Genomic DNA, 13,148 nt, shown 5'->3' on the forward strand with positions numbered 1-13,148 from the left:
TTATTCCACTGTGTTCAGAAAAGATTCTTGGTATACTTTTAATCTTTTTAAATTTGTTAAGACTTGTTTGTTACTTAACATGTGGTGTAACGTGATATATCCTGGAGCATATCTGTGTGCGCTTGAAAAGAATGTGTACTCTCCTGCTGTTGGGTGAAAAGTTTTCTATATGTCTCTTAGGTCCTTTTGGTCTATACTGTTGTTCAAGTCCACTCTTAATTGATTCTGCATCTAAATGTTACCTCCATTATGAAAGTGGGATACTGAAGTCTTCTACTATTATTGTATTCTATCACTTTCTCCTTTGGATTTGTCAATATTTTATATACTTAGGTGTTCTCACATTGAGTGCATATATATTTACAATTATTATATCTTCCTATTGAACTGACCACTTTATGATTATGTACTGACCTTTATCTCTAGAGACAGTTTTTAAAACCTACTTTGTCTGATATTAGGATAGTCACTCCTACTTTCTTTTGGTTATCTTTCACATGGAATATCCTTTTCCATTCCTTCACCTTCAGTCAATGTGCCTTTGAATCTAAAGTGAGTTTCTTCTAGATACAATACAATTGTTTCTTTTCTTAAAAATAAATTTATTTATTTATTTTTGGCTGTGTTGGGTCTTCATTGCTGCGTGCAGGCTTTCTCTCATTGCGGCGAGCGGGGGTTACTCTTCGTTGAGGTGCGTGGGCTTCTCATTGCGATGGCTTCTCTTGTTGCGGAGCATGGGATCTAGGTGCACGGGCTTCAGTAGTTGTGGTGTGAGGGCTCTGTAGTTGTGGCTTGCGAGAGCTAGAGCACAGGCTCAGTAGTTGTGGCACACGGGCTTAGTTGTCTGCAGCATTGGGATCTTCCTGGAACAGGGCTTGAACCCGTATCCCCTGCACTGGCAGGCAGATTCTCAACCACTGCGCCACCAGAGAAGTCCCAATACAATTATATCTTAATTTTTGTATGTATTCGGCTATCCCATGTCTTCTTATTGGGGAGTTTAGTCCATTTACATTTAAAGTGATTATTGATAAGGATTTACTATTGGCATTTTGTTCACTATTTTTTGTTTGTTTTATAGTTCCTTTTCCCATGTTTTTCTCTCTTGCTATCTTCAATGTTTTGTGCTGTGTTTTATTTTGTATGGATAGGTTTTGATTCCTTTGTCTTTTTTTTTAACATCTTTATTGGAGTATAATTGCTTTACAATGGTGTGTTAGTTTCCGCTGTATAACAAAGTGAATCAGCTACACATATACATCCCCATATCTCCTCCCTCTTGCGTCTCCCTCCTACCCTCCCTATCCCACCCCTCTAGGTGGACACAAAGCACCGAGCTGATCTCCCGGTGCTATGTGGCTGCTTCCCACTAGCTATCTGTTTTACATTTGGTAGTGTATATATGTGAATGCCACTCTCTCACTGCATCCCAGTTTACCCTTCCTCACCCTGTATCCTCAGGTCCATTCTCTATGTCTGCGTCTTTATTCCTGTCCTGCCCCTAGGTTCTTGAGAACGTTTTTTTTTTAGATTCCATATATATGTGTTAGCATAGGTTATTTGTTTTTCTCTTTCTGACTTGCTTCACTCTGTATGACAGTCTCTAGGTCCATGCACCTCACTACAAATAACTCAATTTTATTTCCTTTCATGGCTGAGTAATATTCCATTGTATATATGTGCCACGTCTTCTTTATCCATTCATCTGTCGATGGACACTTAGGTTGCTTCCATGTCTTGGCTACTGTAAATAGAGCTGCAGTGAACATTGTAGTACATGGCTCTTTTTGAATTATGGTTTTCTCAGGGTATATGCCCAGTAGTGGGATTGCTGGGTTGTATGGTAGTTCCATTTTTAGTTTTTTGAGGAACCTCCATACTGTTCTCCATAGTGGCTGTATCAGTCTACATTCCCACCAACAGTGCAAGAAGGTTCCCTTTTCTCCACACTCTCTCCAGCATTTACTGTTTGTAGACTTTTTGATGATGGCCATTCTGACCCGTGTGAGGTGATACCTCATTGTAGTTTTGGTTTGCATTTCTCTAATGATTAGTGATGTTGAGCATCCTTTCATGTGTTTGTTGGCAATCTGTATATCTTCTTTGGAGAAATGTCTGTTTAGGCCTTCTGCCCATTTTTGGATTGTTTGTTTGTTTTTTTGATATTGAGCTGCATGAGCTGCTTGTACATTTTGGAGATTAATCCTTTGTCAGTTGCTTCATTTGCAAATATTTTCTCCCATTATGAGGGTTGTCTTTTGGTCTTGCTTATGGTTTACTTTGCTGTGCAAAAGCTTTTAAGTTTCATTAGGTCCCATTTGTTTATTTTTCTTTTTATTTCCATTTCTCTAAGAGGTGAGTCAAAAAGGGCCTTGCGGGCTTCCCTGGTGGTGCAGTGGTTGAGAATCCGCCTGCCGATGCAGGGGACACGGGTTCGTGCCCCAGTCCGGGAAGATCCCACATGCTGCGGAGCGACTGGGCCCGTGAGCCATGGCAGCTGAGCCTGCGCGTCCGGAGCCTGTGCTCCGCAACGGGAGAGGCCACAATAGTGAGACGCCCGCGTAACGCAAAAAAAAAAAAAAAAAGGTCTTCCTGTGATTTATGTCATAGAGTGTTCTGCCTATGTCTTCCTCTAAGAGTTTTAGAGTGTCTGGCCTTACATTTAGGTCTTTAATCCATTTTGAGTTTTCTTTTGTATATGGTGTTAGGGAGTGTTCTAATTTCATTCTTTTACATGTAGCTGTCCAGTTTTCCCAACACCACTTATTGAAGAGGCTGTCTTTTCTCCATTATATCCTTGCCTCTTTTATCAAAGATAAGGTGACCATATGTGTGTGGGTTTATCTCTGAGTTTTCTATCCTGTTCCATTGATCTATATTTCTGTTTTTGTACCAGTACCATACTGTCTTGATTACTGTAGCTTTGTAGTCTAGTCTGAAGTCAGAGAACCTGATTCCTCCAGCTCTGTTTTTTCTTTCTGAAGATTGCTTTGGCTATTCGGGGTCTTTTGTGTTTCCATACACATTGTGCAGTCTTTTTGTTCTAGTTCTGTGAAAAATGCCATTGGTAGTTTGATAGAGATTGCATTGAATCTGTAGATTGCTTTTGGTAGTATAGTCATTTTCACACTGTTGATTCTTCCAGTTCAAGAACATGGTATATCTCTCCATCTGTTTGTATCATCTTTAATTTCTTTCCTCAGTTTCTTATAGTTTTCTGCATACAGGTCTTTTGTCTCCTTAGGTAGGTTTATTCCTGGGTATTTTATTCCTTTTGTTGCAGTGATAAATGGGAGTCTTTCCTTAATTTTTCTTTCAGATCTTTCATCATTAGTGTATAGGAATGCAAAGGATTTCTGTGCATTAATTTTGTATCCTGCTACTTTACGAGATTCATTGATTAGCTTCAGTAGTTTTCTGGTAGCATCTTTAGGATTCTCTATGTATAGTATCATGTCATCTGCAAACAGTGACAGTTTTACTTCTTCTTTTCTGATTTGGATTCCTTTTATTTCTTTTTCTTCTCCGATTGCTGTGGCAAACTTCCAAAACTATGTTGAATAATAGTGGTGAGAGTGGGCAACCTTGTCTTGTTCCTGATCTTAGTGGAAATGTCTTTCTTTTTTCTTTTGTATAACTTCTATACATATTTTCTTTGTGGTTACTAAGGGCTTAAGTAATATATCATGTATCGGATAGTTATGACATTCTGTTTTAAGCTGACAACGACTTTACTTCACTTGCATACAAGAAATCTTGTCTTTTCCCTCTCCTCCCCACCACATTATATATTCTTGATGTCACAGTTTACTTTGACCTTTATATATTTGTTAACATTCAGTTTTAGTTGTTTCTAATACTTTTGTCTTTTATAGTATATAGTAATATAATATTGTTTTTGTCTCTATATTTACCTTTATCAACTAGTTTCACACTTTCTTACGCTCTCATATTTCTAATTAGTGTCTTTCATTTCAACTTGAACTACCTTTAGCATGTCTTATAAAGCAGGTGGTAAAGTTTCTTAGCCTTTGAGGAAGTCTTTATCTCTCCTTTGTTTTTTTATTGGAGTATAATTGCTTTACAATGTTGTGTTAGTTTCTGCTGTACAAGGAAGTGAATCAGCTATAGGTATACCTATATCCCCTCCCTCTTGGACCTCCCTCCCACTCCCCCCATCCCACCCAGTTAGCTTGTCATAGAGTGCCGAGCTGAGCTTCCTGTGCTTTATAGCTTGTTCCCACTAGCTCTCTGTTTTATGCATAGTGTATATATGTCAATCCTAATCTTTCAGTTCGTCTCACCCTCCCCTTCTCCCACTGTGTCCACATGTCCGTTCTGTACGTCTGTGTCTCTGTTCTTGCCCTGCAAATTGGTTCATCTCTACCACTTTTCTAGATTCCACATATATGTGTTAATGTACGATATTTGTTTTTCTCTTTCTGGCTTACTTCACTCTGATTGACAGTCTCTAAGTCCATCCACATCTCTACAAATGACCCAATTTCATTCCTTTTTATGGCTGAGTAATATTCCATTGTATATATATACCACATCTTCTTTATCCATTCATCTGTCGTTGGATATTTAGGTTGTTTCTATGTCCTGGCTATTGTAAATAGTGCTGCAATGAACATTGGGGTACATGTGACCTTTTGAATTATGGTTTTCTCAGGGTATATGCCCAATAGTGGGATTGCTGGGTCGTATGGTAGTTCTTTTTTTAGGGAACCTCCATACTGTTCTCCACAGTGGCTATATCAATTACATTCCCTTTGTCCCCCCCCCCGCCCCTTTTTTTCCCCTTTGTTTTTGAAGGACGATTTTGACAGAATAGTGTTCTTGGTTGGCAATTCTTTTTCTTTCAATATTTTAAATATATATATCATTCCACTCCTTTTGCCTGGCAAGATTTATGATGAAAAGTCCTCTGATAGTCTCATTGGAGTGGGTATGGGGTTCCCTTCTATGTGACTAGTTGCTTTTCTCTTGCTGCTTTCAAAACTCTCTTTGTCTTTAACTTTTGAACCACCCTTATATTCTCATGATAAATCCCATTTTTTATATATTGATGGATTTAATCTGCTAATATTTTGTTGAGGATTTTATACATGTATGTTCATGAGGAATATTGGCCTGTAGTTTTCTTCTAATAAAAAAGGGGGCATCAGGATATATTGGCCTCACAAAATGAGTTGGGAAGTATTCTTTCCTCTTCTGTTTTTTGGATGAGATTGTGTAGAATTGGTATTTTTTTCCATTAAATGTTTGTATATTAGCTTTCTATGGAAAACAATATACCACATAATGGGTGGCTTAAATAACGGAAATTTATTCTCTCTCACTTCTGGAGGCCAGCATTCCAAGATCCGTGTGCTGGCAGGGTTGGGTTCCTCTGGGGTGTCTGTGGCTTGCACATGGCCTCCCTCTTGCTGCCTATTCACAGGGTCCCCGCTCTGTGTGTCAACATCCTTAGTGGCTCTCCATTTGTCCTAATCTCCCCTTCTTATAAGGACACCAGTCAGGTTGGATTAGGGCCCACCCTAACAGGCTCATTTTAGCCTAATGACTGCTTTAAAGGCCCTGTCTCCAAATACAGTCACATTCTGAGGTACTGGGGTTAGGGCTTCAACATATGAATTTTGGAGGGACACAGTTCAGTCCATGAGAGTTTCGTAAAGTTTATCAGTAAGTAATCCGTGCCTGGAGTCTTCTTTTGTTGGAGGGTTTTAAACTACTCATTCAATTTCTTTAATAGATAGGACTCTTTAGGGTGTCTGTTTTTCTTGTGCCACCGCGACAATGCAGATCTGAGACTGGGGTTGGTGTAGTGCAAGGCCGGGTGAGGAAAGAAAAGAAAAAGAGAAGAAAACCAGGGACTTCCCCCTTACTGTGTAGTACACTGGGGCTCCTTTACTTGATGTTCTAGATGGAAATAGGAGATTTCTCCTAGAGTTATTGCTGCATACTTCAATGATTCTGCTCCCTTTGATTCAGGTCCCATAGCCTCTAGTTGTTTAGTTTTCAGAGTCTTCAGGTAGTTGCTTTGTGTATTATGTGCAGAGATTTTAACATCAGTAGGACTCATAGGCTACATGCAGTTTCCTTCATCTTGACTGCCACTGGAAGTTGATGTTCCTATTTGACTGGGCCCATCAAGAACATCTGGTCAGTCTTGCATAGGACATACTGCAGGGGGGGAAAGAACAGTATTTATTTCTTGATGATCAAAAGCAAATAAGAATGGGAAAGAGGATCTGTCTTTTTTTTTTTTAACGTCTTTATTGGAGTATAATTGCTTTACAATGGTGTCTTAGTTTCTGCTTTATAACAAAGTGAATCAGTTATACATATACATATGTTCCCATATCTCTTCCCTCTTGCGTCTCCCTCCCTCCCACCCTCCCTATCACACCCCTCCAGGTGGTCACAAAGCACCGAGCTGATCTCCCTGTGCTATGCGGCTGCTTCCCACTAGCTATCTATTTTACGTTTGGTAGTGTATATATGTCCATGCCACTCTCTGGATCTGTAGTTTTTAAAGTGAAATTCGAGCCCAAATGGGTCAAGAAAACCATAATTCAGTTCTTCCATATCTTCCATAAAGCCCTAGAAGTATTTGATTTAAAATGTCCCTGGAACTTTGCTTAGGCAGTCTAGTTTACCACACTATTTGTTCAAGAACAAAGATATCCCTTAGGGATGGAGGAGTATAACGTCAGTTTAACAAGTATTTGTGACTTGTTAAGTGTAAGTTAAGTACTTTTTCTGTATTTAGTCTTCTTTGATACCTCATCAAAACTCAAAAAGTGATAGTTTCTTAAAAGTTAGTTACAGTGCAGAATCAGAAACCTTATCAATGAACTTTTTGTATTCCTACATGAAAATCCAATAGTCTTTCTTGCGCTTTGAATGGATTTTTTTAATCCATGCATGATTTTTGTAACATGATGAATTGACCATGTGAAAAATACTCGTTCAGAGTTATACAGATGTTGAAAACATTGAGACTTTTAATTATACAATATTAAAAAACCCTTTTCATCAGTATCACCATTGACCTCATCAGGAAAGTCTTGAAGCAATGGAAAAATGTCAAGCATGCAGCGGCAAGTTTTCTGAAATTCTAATTTTTGCTTGAAAGCTCAAATTTTATCAGTGGCAGCAAATACTGCTAGTTTTCCTTGAAGTGAGAGGCTTACTTTATTCATTTTCAAGAAAATGTCTATCAAATACTCAAAACCATAGTTTTTCTGTCATTCATCCTTTCAAGTAAAAATAGTCTTTCACCAAGAAAGCCACTAGTTCAATTCAGAACTCAGTCACCTAAGTACTCTTCCTTGAGACAACCACTGTACTTTGATAAGCAGCAGAAGTGCTTTCTGTGCTTCTGAATTTCTTCAGAATATTAAAAACGTGTGTACTCAAGGGCCAGGATTTAATTAATGGTTTTTACTGCTTCATCAAGGACGTTCTTTTTTTTTTTTTTTTTTTAAGACTTTCTGATGTGGACCATTTTTAAAGTCTTTATTGAATTTGTTACAATATTGCTTCTGTTTTATGGTTTTGTTTGTTTGTTTGTTTGTTTCTGTGGTACGTGGGCCTCTCACTGCCGTGGCCTCTCCCACTGCGGAGCACAGGCTCCGGACACACAGGCCCAGCAGCCTCGGCTCACAGGCCCAACTGCTCTGCGGCATGTGGGATCCTCCCAGACCGGGGCATGAACCCACGTCCCCTGCATCGGCAGGCGGACTCTCAACCACCGCGCCACGAGGGAAGCCCTGTTTTATGTTTTGGTTTTTTGGCCCTGAGGCATGTGGCATCTTGGCTCTGAGACCAGGGATCAAATCTTCCCCTGCATTGAAAGGCGAAGTCTTAACCACTGGACCGCCAGGGAAGTCCCATCATCAAGGACATTCTTAAACTGCCTTTTTCTTTTCTGCCCACACAAGACACTGAAAAATATAATGCCTCTTAGTGTCATTTGGTCTGCTGCCTTGATTTGCACTAGGTGCCAGCAGTTTTACTCACCTTTGCTGTTGCACCAACAGTGCAAATGTCAGCACAGTGAACAAGACATCTTAGTATTGTTCTGAAAATAGTTTTGATTTCATGGGCTCCCCTGAAAGGATCTCTGGATCCCCCAGGAATCTGCAGACTTGGAGAACCACTGCTCTAGACCAGCTAGGTGAATGGCAAACTAGGAGGTGTTACCTGAGCTGAGTGTGGATGGGGGACATTTCACATTCTGAGCTGGGAAAGGGGGATGTGTGACCACACAAAGGGGCCCAGAATTTCAGAAGGCCTGGAGTCAACATGGAGCTTGGAATGGTTTCAGCATCTCAGCTTGGAATGGGCTTCTAGCAGTGAGAGTAGTGGGAGTTGCATAGACCAGATTGTGGAGGGTGGTGGGTACCTATGAGAAGAATTCAGGGCCTGGGATTCAGCAGATGTGGATTCTAATATGGTCTGTGCCCACTAACTAATGTTAATCTTGGGCAAATCCATTTACTTTGATGGATCTTTATGCTTAACACGTAATTAATATATGCTCAATAGGTATCTTGTTCATTGAAATTAAATAATTTCATCTCTGGAAAACGAAGTGGTTATATTTTATTTCTCTGAGGGTTCTGTAAACACTGAATGTGATTCTGTTCTTATCACAGTTGAGTCAATTGAAACTCAGACAAACTGAGGAATGTGGGTGGACAGTGATGGCGCCGGAAGTGGGATCAGGGTCTCCTGGCTTCAAGTTCACGCTATTTATGTTCTCCATCCTGCCTGTTCCCTGGTCTCCTGCCTCCCAAAGCTGAAAGATTTTCTTCTCATAGACTGGTACTTCCCTGACGCACTTCCTACTTGCTATCCTTCCTTTATGCAGCTGGTCTGGTTTTGTCCTTTGATTATGCCGTTAGTGCACACTTTTGTGTGTGTGTGTGTGTGACACTTATCACAAATACAACGGTTTATGAAAATACTGGCTTACTATTCATGTCCCCCAACCGGGATATAAACTCCTTTTTACTGGTTGTTGTATTCCCAGGACCTAGCATGGTTCCCTCGCATGGTAGGCATGGGTACCAAAATACAGAAGAGGGTTGTAGGGCTTCCCTGGTGGCGCAGTGGTTGAGAGTCCGCCTGCCGATGCAGGGGACGCGGGTTCGTGCCCCGGTCCGGGAAGATCCTACATGCCGCGGAGCGACTGGGCCCGTGAGCCATGGCCGCTGAGCCTGCGCGTCCGGAGCCTGTGCTCCGCAACGGGAGAGGCCACAACAGTGAGAGGCCCGCGTACCGCAAAAAGAAAAAAGAAGAGGGTTGTAAAGTATCACATGAGTGGTGTAGGCAGTAAAAGCTTTAGGAAGTCAGAGAAAGGGGGGATCAATGGGGCCTTGAGTATCCCAGGAAGATTTCAGAGAAGAGAGGGGGCTTGATCTGGACCTTGTAAGATGATCTGTAATACAGTTGACCCTTGAACGACACAGGTTTGAACTGCACGGGTCCATTTATATGCAGATATTCTTCAATAGTAAATACAGTACTACACGGTCCATGGTTAGTTGAGTCTGAGGGTGCACAGGGCCAACTATGTTATACGTGGATTAACCCCCGTGTTGTTCAAGGGTCAGCGGTTTACTGTTTTCAAAGTACTTTTTGTGATATCAAGGGTCATGCTATTTACTTATCCTCTAGTTGAATGTTAGTAGCTTTTAGATTGCCATTAATAGGTCATTCATTGGCCAGGTAGAACCAGAACTGTGAAGGAGGTAGGGTGGTGGTCTTTTTCATTCATTCATTTATTCAGACCTTCACTGTACACATATTTATTGAATACCTGCTATATGTCAGGCACTGGGATTACAAAAGAAAAAAAGAGAAAAGAGTTCCCTGCCCTCCTAGAGCTTACACTGTAGTGGGATGAGGGAGAGACAATCAATACATCAATCAATACATCAGTCAATAAGAAACATGTCAGTTAATGATGTTTGGCAAAGAACTAAAAGAGGGTGGTAAATGACGAAGAGGAATTAGCAACTACTTTAGGCTGAGGGGGTGACACCTACACTGAAGTCTGAATGACAAGGGCAAGCTGTACAAAGGTCAGGTGGCAAAGCATTCCAGGCAGGAGAAGAAGCCAGTGCTGCTGTGCAAGACCCTGCTAGGCATGCTTGAGGGATGGAAAGGTGCGAAGGGAGCATTGTTGGTAGGGACGAATGGAATGAGATGAGTTTAGAGAGGTGAGCAGGACCCGGACCAATTAGAGCTTTCTAAGCAAGGTCAAGTTTAGATCTTTATGCTTCGGGGAGCTGTTGAGTGGAGTGATGTGCTCTGAGTGATGGAGGCAGGGTCTAGGGGACAGCAGTGGTGCTGGAGAGGAATGGCTGGATTCATTCCTGGATTCAAAAGTGGGGCTTTTCCTGTGTTCCTCCAATTGTTCCCTGATCACAGTCTGCTCTTCTATCCCCACTTTTTAAGGCTTTTCCTTTTTCCTCTTCATATAGGGCCCCAGCCACCCCAAGGTGTTGGCTAAGTACCATATTTTGGGTTGCAAAAGTTACACTTCATTTTGGGAATATTTGCATCTTAATTTACTAATAATTTGCCCTTCTTTTCATTTTTAACAGTTTTTAATGAAAGTTGTATTCAAGATTACTTTATTCCTGCATCTTCTCAATTGTTTCTTCCTTATATTTGCCCTTTTCCTTTCCTACTTGGTGAGATTTGGCTTTACGTTTGAGGATCTTTTTGCGGTCTTTGTTCAGTTTTAGTCTGGTGATAACCACCTTGCTGGGGTGAATGCCCACAGGGACAGTCGTGCTGTTAGCGTTCTCCCAGTGCACTCGTTCAACGTAGATGACATATTTATTCCTGTAAACCTGGACTACTTTGGCAATTTGCTGCCCTCTGTAGTGCCCTTGTACAACATGAACTTCATCATTCTTTCGGATGGGCATGGATCGGACATTGTACCTCTGTCTCAGCTCTTTAGAAACAGGGGAAGACATAATCTTCCTGCGAATGTGGGAAGGCGCATTGAAATGCCTTTTCCTCTTCTCGCTTGGGTCAGAAGTCACAAAGGGATTGCACTTCATTTTAGCCGCTCGTGCTTCAGCAATGGCCGCAAAAGGGAAGAGAGCAGTAATTTTTAAAAACAAAGTTTAAAGTGGCAATTTGCATCTCGTTAAGGTTTTAGGATGAGTCTTGGTTTCTAACCCTGACTCAGTACCAATTGTGATTTTCTATATCACTTAGCCACTCTGAACTAAGTTTCCTTATCCGTAAAATGGATCAGATTATACCTCCTATGCATCATTCATAGCCCTGTAATAAAAAGCAACTGAGGGGCTTCCCTGGTGGCGCAGTGGTTGAGAGTCCGCCTGCTGATGCAGGGGACACGGGTTCGTGCCCTGGTCTGGGAAGATCCCACATGCCGCAGACCGGCTGGGTCCGTGAGCCATGGCTGCTGAGCCCGTGCGTCCCGGAGCCTGTGCTCTGCAACGGGAGAGGCCACAACAGTGAGAGGCCCGCGTACCGCAAAAAAAAAAAAAAAAAAAAAGCAACTGAGATGATGATTTTAAAAGTACACAGTTACAATTACGTGTGAAACGTTGTCTTGGCTTTCATGCCCCTGTGTGTACCCGTTCTCCATCACCTAGCTTGCAAGAGTGAGAATAAAAGATCTTAAGGCGGGCAGGCCTTTATTCCATCAACAGGGATCTTTGATACTCCTTACGTTCTCAGCATTGTATGGTGTGTTATGGAGGATATGGTAGAGGAAGATGACCTGGTGTCTGAACTCGGGCATCTAGTTAGAGAGATACAGTTAACCCATGTGGAAAGATGGATACTGCTGCAGGGCCTTATGACCCAGTGGGAAGGGTTTGGATAAGTGGAGAGAAGATGAATTCAGACAGGAGAGAGCATGAATGGAAGCCCAGAGATGAGGATGAGGGTAGGTTAGGATAGCAGAGCTGCACGCGGGGGATTAGAGGACAAGTGAGGACACACAAGTTAGTGGGTCTGCTCCAGAAGTCCTTGACTTGTTATCAGGTATATGCAGTTCACACTAAAAGGAGGATTCCTCTGACATGTTGTAGAGGTGATGGTTTGTGGCTGTACTGTGCAGGCTGTCGTTTCTTCTTGACTCCTGCCTTCAATTCTGAGCTTTATTGAAACACAGTCATTACTTTTAAGCATTGACTAATACCCTATGTAGTTACTTGAAAAACCCCACACACTTCTTATTTTGGAATAAATATAGATTCGCTGGCTGTTGCAAAGAAATGGAGAGAAGTCTTTGGTACCCCTCACCCATTCTTCCCAGTTGAACATGTTGTATAACTAGTGCAATAGCAAAACTGGGTAATGACACTGGTAAAATGCACAGAGCTGAGTCACCAGTTATACATAATGCACTTGTTTGTGTGTGTGTAGCTTCCTGTTGCTATCAGCACAGTCAAGATACAGAACCGTCCCATCACCTCGCGCTCCCTCGTGGTACTCCTTATAGCTACAACTTCTCCATTGTCCATTCCCAAACCCTGGCGGCCACTCATCTGTTCTCTATCTCCAGAATTTTGTTATTTCAAGTGTTATGTCAGTGGAACCATATAGTTTAAGGAACTTTCTGAGATTATCTTCTTTCTCTCAGCATAACTTCTCTGAGGTTCATCCAAAGTTGTTTTTCTTTTTATTGCTGAGTAATACTCCATGGTATGGTAGACCATCATTTGGTTAACTATTCACTCACTGAAGGACATTGTTGGTTTTGAGTTATCAGCTATAATGAAAACTGCTCTGAACATTCATGCATAGGTTTTTGAGTGGACAGAAGTTGTCATTTCTTGGACCTCCCTGGTGGCGCAGTGGTTAAGAATCCACCTGCCAATGCAGGGGCCACGGGTTCGAGCCCCGGTCCGGACAGATCCCACATGCCACAGAGCAACTAAGCCCGTGCGCCACAACTACTGAAGCCTGCGCACCTAGAGCCCATGCTCCACAACAAGAGAAGCCACCGCAGTGAAAAGCCTGCGTGCAGCAACGAAGACTCAGTGCAGCCAAAAATAAAAAAAAAAAAAGGTGACTTCCCTGGTGACACAGTGGTTAAGAATCCACCTGCCAATGCAGGGGACACGGGTTCGAGCCCT

At 41.8% G+C, this 13,148-nt stretch overlaps 1 protein-coding gene and 1 pseudogene across 1 annotated transcript in view; one reads left to right on the plus strand and one right to left on the minus strand.

The window, feature by feature from the left end:
- Positions 1 to 13,148, plus strand: part of CCDC3 (coiled-coil domain containing 3) — a 102,951-nt gene that overhangs the window by 14,970 nt on the left and 74,833 nt on the right. The gene's annotated exons all lie outside the window — the stretch shown is intronic.
- On the minus strand, positions 10,656 to 11,093 carry LOC114904428 (annotated as a pseudogene).

Source organism: Monodon monoceros, unplaced genomic scaffold (genome assembly GCF_005190385.1).
Source record: "Monodon monoceros isolate NGI ecotype Baffin Bay Population unplaced genomic scaffold, NGI_Narwhal_1 Super_Scaffold_21, whole genome shotgun sequence".
Lineage (NCBI taxonomy): Eukaryota > Metazoa > Chordata > Mammalia > Artiodactyla > Monodontidae > Monodon > Monodon monoceros.